Source organism: Mustelus asterias, chromosome 6 (assembly GCF_964213995.1).
Source record: "Mustelus asterias chromosome 6, sMusAst1.hap1.1, whole genome shotgun sequence".
Classification (NCBI taxonomy): Eukaryota; Metazoa; Chordata; class Chondrichthyes; order Carcharhiniformes; family Triakidae; genus Mustelus; species Mustelus asterias.
In genome coordinates this window covers 6373151-6382902 of record NC_135806.1, presented here as the reverse complement: position 1 = coordinate 6382902, position 9752 = coordinate 6373151, and the positions used below count along the sequence as shown (strand labels likewise).

Below are 9752 nucleotides of genomic sequence, written 5' to 3'. Positions count from 1 at the left end.
TGTGATAACAATTGTATAAAAGGGGAAAAAATGATCAAATTGCATCATAAACTTACAACATCGTTAATGTCCAATAGTCAAGTGTTTAGTGTTTGAGGCTACAAGAGCAAGAGGCTGGAACTTCTGCAGTGAATAACTCACCTCCTGACTCCCCAAATCCTGTCCACTATCTACAAGGCACAAGTGACGGAACACTCCTAACTTGCCTGGATGGGTGCAGCTTCAACAACACTCAAGAAGCTCGACACCATCCAGGACAAAGCAGCCCGCTTGATTGGCGCCACATCCACAAACATTCACTCCCTCCACCACCAATGAACAGTGGCTGCCATGTGTACCGTCTACAAGATGCACTGCAGGAACTCACCAAGATTCAATAAGCAGCACCTTCCAAACCTACAACCATTACCATCTGGAAGGACAAGGGCAGAAGACATATGGGAACACCAGCACCTAGAATGTTATGGTGTGTCAAGTGCTTATCCAGGTACTTTTTAAAGGATGTGATATTTAATTCAATGGTGAGTAACTCACCTCCTGACTCCCCAAAGCCTGTCCACCTACAAGGCACAAGTCAGGAGTGTGATGGAATACTCCCCACTTTCCTGGATGGGTGCAGCTCCAACAACACTCAAGAAGCTCAATGCCATCCAGGACAAAGCAGCCTTGGTTATTTAGCATCCAAACCACCACCTCCAAATTCCATTCCCTCCATCGCAATGCACCATGGCAGCAGTGTGTATCATCTACAAGATGCACTGCAGCAACTCACACCTTAGGCAGCACCTTCCAAATCCATGACCACTACCATCTAGAAGGACAAGGGCAGCAGAGACATGGGAACCCCACCACCTCTAGTTGTTCTCCAAGTCACACACCATCCTGTGACGTTAGTGTATCTTTAAGAGATGTTTTTTTAAAATAAGTCATGTTCTCCCAGCTCACAGCCTCAGCTGATGTCATTGTTGCCAGGCTGTCTCCGAGGAGTCCTTTTATTGCTACTGAAGTGGATTAAATTGAGTTGTTTATGTTTACTCTGGAATTAGTTTTATGATCCTTCATTTTTCGCAGAAAAGGTCATGAGTTCTGGACAGGTTTTATTTCCTTCCTAGGGAGTTTTGTTTTCCTGTTTGGCTACAATTTGAGTTTTAGTTTTTAGAAGGGACAGCAAGCTGAAAAGAAGTGTTTCTCTCTCTCCCTGTTTTATTTGGAAATTCTGCTGGTTAACTGAAAACAAGGTCTTGCCTTTCTGAAGGGGAGAATCTGCTGTTGGTGCTTGACCAGAGTCTACCAGGGGTTATGGGAAACTGTTCTGGGTGAGTCACGAGGACAATAGAACTTACAAGACTGAGAGTTTTCAAATCTCCAACCATAGGACTCAAATCCAATATCGCGTGGGCATTAGGCTTTGCTATGTTGAACTTGTTTAAAGGGTTTTGTTGATGGAAGGTTTTGGTTTGATTGGAACATCTTAAATATATTTGTTAAGGGTTGTACATTATAGTGGTTGTTTTGTTTTTGTTTGTAATCAATAAAAGTTCTTTCTAATATTCTTTCTATACATGTTGACTATATTCTTAAATAAACTTTGTTTGATAAAAGCTCCCTAGTGAGTCACTTGAATCATCCCTGAAGTGAAACATCTCATGCTTATCCTCGCCAAATTCAAGGTGTAAAATTATGATCCAGACGGATTCCATTAAACACTTTGGAGTTTCTAACCTGAACCATAACAATCCTGACTTGGAAATACATCATGGTCCTTCCAATGTCGCTGTGTCAAAATCTTGGAGCTCTCTTCCTAACATAATGTGGTTGTACATACACCCAAATGGACTGCAGCAGTTCAAGAAGGCAGCTCACCCTCACCTTCTCAAGAGGCAATTAGGAATGGGCAATAAATGCAGGCCTAGCCAGCGATGCCCACATCCTGTGAAAGAAAGCAAGTGCCCCTAAGTGCTCTATAGCTAATGAAGTGTTTTGAAGGATAATCATTATTGCAAGGTAGGAAATGTGGCAGTCGTAGAATCATAGAATCCCTACAGTGCAGGAGGCCATTCAGCCCATCGAGTCTGCACCGACCACAATCCCACCCAAGATCTATCCCCATAACCCCATGCATTTGCCCTAACTAGTTCCCCTGACACTAAGGAGCAATTTAGCATGGCCAATCCTCTTAACTGGCACATCTTTGGAGTGTGGGAGGAAACCGGAGCACCCGGAGGAAACCCACACAGACACGGGGAGAACGTGCAAACTCCGCACAGACAGTGACCCAAGGCCGGAATCGAACCCGGGTCACTGGCACTGTGAGGCAGCAGAGCTAAGCACTGTGCCACCGTGCTGCCCAGTTCATGCACAGACCAACAACCAGAAGCAAATGATCAAAGAATTTTCTTCTCAGTGATGTTTGGTTGAGGAATAATTTGTGATCAGGACTCTGTGGGAGAATTCCCCTGCTCTTCTTTTGAATAATGTTGGGGGTCTTTTATATGTTCTGGAGGGGACAGATCGGTCCCCTGAAAAGACAGCTCCTGCAGCAGTGTAGCACTTTCTCGCTACTGCATTGTGGGCGTCGGCTTGGGATTTTCCCCCAAGACACTGGAACGGGATTTGAACCCACAACCTTCTGGCACACAGAGGGTGAGAGAGGACCACCATCCGAGCCACAGCTGGGACCTTTAACTGATTGCGAGCACACATGGCTTTGGAATGGCCTTGGGTTAAAAACCTTGCAGCCAGATTGGTTCCCACTTAATTCTGATACATCACGATAGGACTCACACAATTGTGGGATGACTCGCTACACAAAAATCATAGTGTTCGTGGTCAGTGAAGTGTGCTTGGCTTTGTGACTGGCATGGGGGGGGAAATGATTTGGAAGAGGAAACATTAGTAAGATGCAGAACTCCATCCTGAGTAGATGCCCTGTCAGGAGAATGCTATCTGAAGTCAAATCCTGTTGACAGAATCCAGGGCCTGTTGGAACAATTGAACGGTTTACCCTGAAAAATTCCACAGATCCAAGTGGAGGAGGAGCGCAGGAGAAGTCCTTCTTCCCCCTTCCCCTAGATAAGGAGCAGACAGCAACGGGAAGAACAGGTTTTGAGTGAGGAGGAGTTGCGGAGATGGCAAGTATTTTTCCCTGAAAGACTTGCTGAAGTCAGTTACATTGTGGGAAGTTCCAATGATTTAAAATTAACTGAGACAGTGTTGCAATTTGAAAATGCAAAAAAAACCCCTAGAATTTTAATTGGTAAAGATTTTTTTAAAAACCAGCCAGCTGCAGAAGATTAAATCCTGTTGAAAGTTAACGGGAAGTGGGTTGGTAGCCAATCCAGACTTCTGCTGAGGATTGATCAACATCACTCAAGTCCTGAAGTCAACAAACACAATCCCTGAACGGTCATCATTAGGTGAGTCTTTGCAATGAATTGTCTGTTGCTTCAACAAAGATTGAGATCTTTTGTTTTCATTGTTTAAAGTTTATTTATTAGTGTCACAAGTAGGCTTAATTAACACTGCAATGAAGTTACTGTGACAATCCCCTAGTCGCCACACTCCAGCACCTGTTCGGGTACACTGAGGGAGAATTTAGCATGGCCAATGCACCTAACTAGCGCGTCTTTTGGACTGTGGGAGGAAACCGGAGCGCCCGGAGGAAACCCACACAGATACGGGGAGAACGTACAGACTCCACACAGACAGTGACCCAAGCCAGGAATCGAACCCCAGGTCCCTGGCGCTGTGAGGCAGCAGTGCTAACCACTGTGCCGCCCATGCCACCCCTGCATCATTGTGTATCATTGGTAAAAACCTTTTTCTCCTTTAATTTTAATTTTTAATTTAATTCTTTACACTTAATTCTTTTAATTTTAGTGGGCAGTACGGCAGCACAGTGGTTAGCACTGCTGCCTCACAGCGCCAGGGACCCGTGTTCGATTCCCAGCTTGGGTCTCTGTTTGTGTGGAGTCTGCATGTTCTCCCCGTGGGTCTTCTCCGGGTGCTCCAGTTTCTTCTCACAGTCTGAAAGAAGTGCTGGTTGGATGCATTGGCCATGCTAAATTCTCCCTCAGTGTACCCGAACAGACGCCGGAGTGTGGGGGTTTTCACAGGAGCTTCATTGCGGTGTTAATGTAAGCCTTACTTGTGACAAAAATAAATAGTCTTTATTTTCTGGGTCATTGACAATTACCGGAGCAAATAAATCATCTTAAACGAGTCACTTAGTGTTTGTACTTGGCAAACCTATGATGATCTATCCCTAATATGTCCTTATGTTAGGTGGATTGACCGTGTTAAATTGCCCCTGAAATGTCAGGCAGACTAACAGGGTAAATACGTAGTCTTACAGGGATAGGGCCTGGGTTGGATTGTGGTCGATGCAGACTTGATGGGCCGAATGGCCTCCTTCTGCACTGCAGGGATTCTATGATTCTATGTAGTTCGGTGCCAAATTCTGGTGGATAAAGCTCCTGTGAAGCACCTTGGGATGTTTTACCACACTAAGGTGCTATATAAACGTACATTGTAGTTGAAAGATTGCTATTAATCAATTTAAACTGTGCTTATGTTTCTTTCCACCCACATACATCTGCAATCCAATGTTTTCTCTTGCTAATCTTTGGCAGTAAAACCCACCCAAATTCAAAATTGCGGCCTTATGTGACTTACTCAACTCCCTGAATGTCTCATTCTCCAACTTGTAATGGGTTTTCCGGGAAACTGCTGGCACTGTTACCCACTTCTACGTGGATTCTGCAAATAATACCTCCCCAGCTTGGTACATCATTGTTTTCCGAAATTATTAGACTGAAAATAAAATCTGCTTTTCTCATGTGAGGTGCGTGCTAGTTTTTGAAACCATTTGTGCCTTCAGCATAGCCCTGGTTTTACTGGCACGCCTGCCTCGGGGAGGGCGAGACTCGCACAAGGGCATTCTCTGTTGGCCTCGGGCGCAATCTTACAAGCCTCGGGCGGTAAAACTCTGGCCATATTCCCCCTCCAAAATCTGAATTGAGGAACAAATGCTCATTTTGAATATAAGTGATACTGTCGGAGAGATATTTCTTGAATAAAGAAAGGATATATTAAAAGTTAAGTTTATTTATTAGTCACAATCTTAGATCTTAGAAATCTTAGAAACCCTACAGTACAGAAAGAGACCATTCGGCCCATCGAGTCTGCACTGACCACAATCCCACCCAGGTCCTACCCCCATATCCCTACATATTTACCCACTAATCCCTCTAACCTATGCATCCCGGGACACTAAGGGCAATTTTAGCATGGCCAATCAACCTAACCCGCACATCTTTGGACTGTGGGAGGAAACCGGAGCACCCGGAGGAAACCCACGCTGACACGAGGAGAATATGCAAACTCCACACAGACAGTAACCCAAGCTGGGAATTGAACCCAGGTCCCTGGAGCTGTGAAGCAGCAGTGCTAACCACTGTGCTACCGTGCCGGCCTCTGTAAGGCTTACATTAACACTGCAATGAAGTTACTATATGTAACCGCAAGTAAGGCTTACATTAACACTGCAATGAAGTTACTATATGTAACCCTAGTCGCCACACTCTGGCGCCTGTTCAGGTCAATGCACCCTAACCAGCACGTCTTTCAGACTGTGGGAGGAAACCGGAGCACCCGGAGGAAACCCGTGCAGACACGGGGAGTACGTGCAAACTCCACACAGACAGTGACCCAAGCCGGGAATCGAACCCGGGTCCCTGGTGCTGTGAGGCAGCAGTGCTGACCACTGTGCCACTGTGCCGTCCAGGGTAATGCTCTGGGGACCTGGGTTCGAATCTCACCACAGGAGATGGTGAAATTTGAATAAAAATCTGGAATTTAGAAAAAAGTCGATTGTCAGAAAATCCCATCTGGTTCACTAACGTCCCCTTTAGGGAGGGAAATCTGCCGTCCTTACCCGGTCTGGCCTACATGTGACTCCAGAGCTACAGCAATGTGGTTGACTCTTAAAATGACCCCCAAGTCAGTGATACTCACGTCCCATGAAAGAATTTCTAAAAATCCGGGTCCTAGCCACTCGCTGTGTAAAAAAACAGGTTTTTTCCCTCATGTCCCCTTTGATTCTTTTTTTCTAATCACCTTAAATCAATGTGCTTTGGTTTTTTATCTTTATCACCAATGGGAACAGTTTCTCCCTATCTATTCTGTCCTACACCCCTCATGATTTTGACCCCAGTGTTAAAGATCTCTATCAGGGCATAGGCGTCACTGGCGAGGCCAGCATTTATTGCCCATCTCCAATTGCCCTTGAAAAGGTGGTGAGGGGCTGCCTTCTTGAATTTGCTGCAGTCCAACCTTCTCCTGATCTTTGCTAAGGAGAATAACTCCTGCCAACGTCTCCAATCCAGCCTCGTAACTCAAGTCTCTCATAACAGGAAGCATTCCTGTCAATCTTTTCAGCACCCTGTCTAAAACCGTCACGTTGTTCCTAACTTGTGGTGCCCAGAACTGGATGCAGTACGCCATTCGAGGCTGCGGAAGTGTTTTATAAATGTTCATTGTACCTTCCTTGCGCACAGGTTAATGCAGCAAAATGTCTTAAGGTGCTTCTCAGGAGTCACCATCAAGCACAATTTATTTAAAAGTTTAAAGTTTATTTATTAGTCACAAGTAAGGCTTACATTAACACTGCAATGAAGTTACTGTGAAAATCCCCTAGTTGCCACACTCCAGCGCCTGTTTGGGTCAATACACCTAACCAGCACATCTTTCAGACGGTGGGAGGAAACCGGAGCACCTGGAGGAAACCCATGCAGACACGGGGAGAAAGTGCAAACTCCATACAGACAGTGACCCAAGCCGGGAATCGAACCCGGGGCTGGTGCTGTGAGGCAGCAGTGCTAAGCACTGTGCCACCATGCTGCCCGCAAGCTATATAAAGAGATATTAGGGTGGCACAGTGGCACAGTGGTTAGCACTGCTGCTTCACAGCGCCAGGGACCCGGGTTCGAATCCTGGCTCGGGTCACTGTCTGTATGGAGGTTGCTCATTCTCCCTGTGTCTGTGTGGGTTTCCTCCGGATGCTCCGGTTACCCCCCACAGTCTGAAAGACGTGCTGGTTGGGTGGATTGGTCATGCTTAATTCTCCCTCAGTGTTACCCGAACAGGCGCTGGAGTGTGGCGACTAGGGGATTTTCACAGTAACTTGATTGCAGTGTTAATGTGAGCCTACTTGTGACACTAATAAATAAACTTTACATCATCGTAAACTTGCAGTTAACCTTTTCTCCTTGGTGTTGTCACACATTCTGAAGAAGCTCGATCTGTTGAGACACTGAAGGATTGAAAAGCGTGTTTGATTATACACTGTATTTTGCACATTTTAATTTGTGCTTTAAAAGAACATGTCATAACATCTCACGTAATATAAAAGCAAAACACTGCAGAAGTCTGAAACAAAAGCAGAAACACAGTGGATCTGGCACCATGAGTGGAGAGAGAAACAGAGTCAACTTTTCGAGACTCTTTGGAACTGAAGAGAGGGAGAAGTGAGTTGGGTTTAATGCTGTTGAAAGTGGGGGAGGGTCAGACAGTACACAAGGGAAGGTCAGGGAAAGGTTAGAGGGCAGGAGAGATGAAATGATAAAGGTGCAATGGAACAAAAGAAAAGGGTAATGGTTTGATTTATTATTGTCACATGTATTAACATACAGTGAAAAATATTGTTTCTTGTGCACTATACAGACAAAGCATACCATTCATAGAGAAGGAAAGGAGAGAGTGCAGAATGTAGTGTTACAGTCATAGCTAGGGTGTAAAGAAAGATCAACTTAATGCAAGGTAGGTCCATTCAAAAGTCTGAGAGCAGCAAGGAAGAAGCTGTTCTTGAGTCGGTTGGTACGTGACCTCAGACTTTTGTATCTGTTTCCCGACAGAGGAAGGTGGAAGAGAGAATGTCCGGGGTGCGTGGGGTCCTTAATTATGCTGGCTGCTTTGCCGAGGCAGCGGGAAGTGTAGACAGAGTCAATGGATGGGAGGCTGGTTTGCGTGATGGATTGGGCTACATTCATGACCTTTTGTAGTTCCTTGCGGTCTTGGGCAGAGCAGGAGCCATACCAAGCTGTGATACAACCAGAAAGAATGCTTTCTATAGTAAAGGAACAAAACATAGGCCCGGAATAAGTGGGCGGGATTTTATGGCTTCGCTCGGGTGAGATTGTAAAATCCCGCCTGAGGCCAACGGAGATTTCCATTCTGGGAACCTCGCTCACGCCGATTCCAGAGCAGGAGAGGTTTTGCCAATGCCCCTGCTGCCATCAGACTTTTGAATGGACCACCATATTTTAAGCTGACCCTTCTCTACACCCTAGCTATGACTATAACACTACATTCTCCTTCTCCCCTATGTACTCTTTGAACGGTATGTCCTGTCCGTATAGGACACAAGAAACAATGCTCTTCACTGTACCTCAATAAACGTGACAATAATAAATCAATTCAGGATAAAGGAAAACAGAAACATGAAAACAAGAATCAGATTTGATTTAAAAAATCTAAAAGGAGGACAGAGCTCACAGTCTGAAGTTGCTGAACTCAATGTTGAGACCAGTAGATCATAAGATCTCTTGATGTACTTGTTGCTGAATCGTTTGAAAAGTCGACTTACATAAGCAGTCTAGGTTGTTAACTTCAAAGCTCCTTTGCTCAAGCAAGTCGTCCTGGCTTCATTGTTCCTGAGTCCTTTGAAGAGTTGGTTTTTTTAACCATTATCTTTCCAGAGCATAGATAATGAGTCACTCTATCTTTGTCACACTCAATGCTGTTTCATTCAGTTATCTCCTTACATTTCTTATAGATAACACTCAGACACTTGCAGCAGAGAACTAGCTATGCTTCCTTGTCGTGGCATTTTGAAGCCATCCTGTTTATTTCGGAAGACCTCTTGCTTCTCAACACAAGGGGTTTGATTATTAACCCTTAACTTGCCACATTGTCCAAAAGCTTGATCAAAGATGTGGGTTTCAAAGGAGCATCTTAAAGTTAGAAGAAAGAAGCGGAGAAGTTTAAGTAGGAGAATCCACAACTTAGGGCTCACAATGGTGGAGCCAAGACAAATGGAGAGTCTCACCCACCAGGTTAAAGTCCAACAGGTTTCTTTGGAATCATGAGCTTTCGGAGTGCTGCTCCTTCATCAGGTGACTCCGAAAGCTTGTGATTCCAAATAAACCTGTTGGACTTTAACCTGGTGTTGTGAGACGTCTTACTGTGCCCACCCCAGTCCAATGCCGGCATCTCCACATCACAACTGGAGATGTGAATGAGGTCAGAATTGGAGGCATGCTGAGATCCTGCAGGGCTGTAGACCTGGAGGAGGTTAGGAGGAGGAAAGGGTTGTTTTTGGGGAGGTGATGGCCTAGTATCTGGACTATTAATCCAGAAACTCAGCTAATGTTCTGGAGATCCAGGTTCGAATCCCACCACAGCAGATGGTAAAAAAAATTTGAAATTAAGAATCTACTGATGACCACAAAACTATTGCCGATTGTCGGAAAAACTCATCTGGTTCACTAATGTCCTTTAGGGAAGGAAATCTACTGTCCTTACCCGGTCTGGCCTACATGTGACTCCAGAGCCAGAGCAATGTGGTTGACTCTCAACTGCCCTCGGGCAACTAGGGATGGGCAATAAATGCTGTCCAGCCAGTGACATGTCCCATGAATGAATAAAGAAAAATGAGTAAAGAATAAATATATTTTATATTTCAGAATTTTGCA

General features: G+C 45.0%; 1 protein-coding gene across 1 annotated transcript in view; it reads left to right on the top strand.

Moving 5' to 3' along the window:
- Positions 1-2993: 2993 nt before the first annotated feature.
- Positions 2994-9752, top strand: part of cemip2 (cell migration inducing hyaluronidase 2) — a 107167-nt gene continuing 100408 nt past the window's right edge. Inside the window, exon 1 of the mRNA XM_078213947.1 lies at positions 2994-3416. The gene's annotated coding sequence lies outside the window, so the exon portion shown is untranslated. The remainder of the gene's footprint in view (positions 3417-9752) is intronic.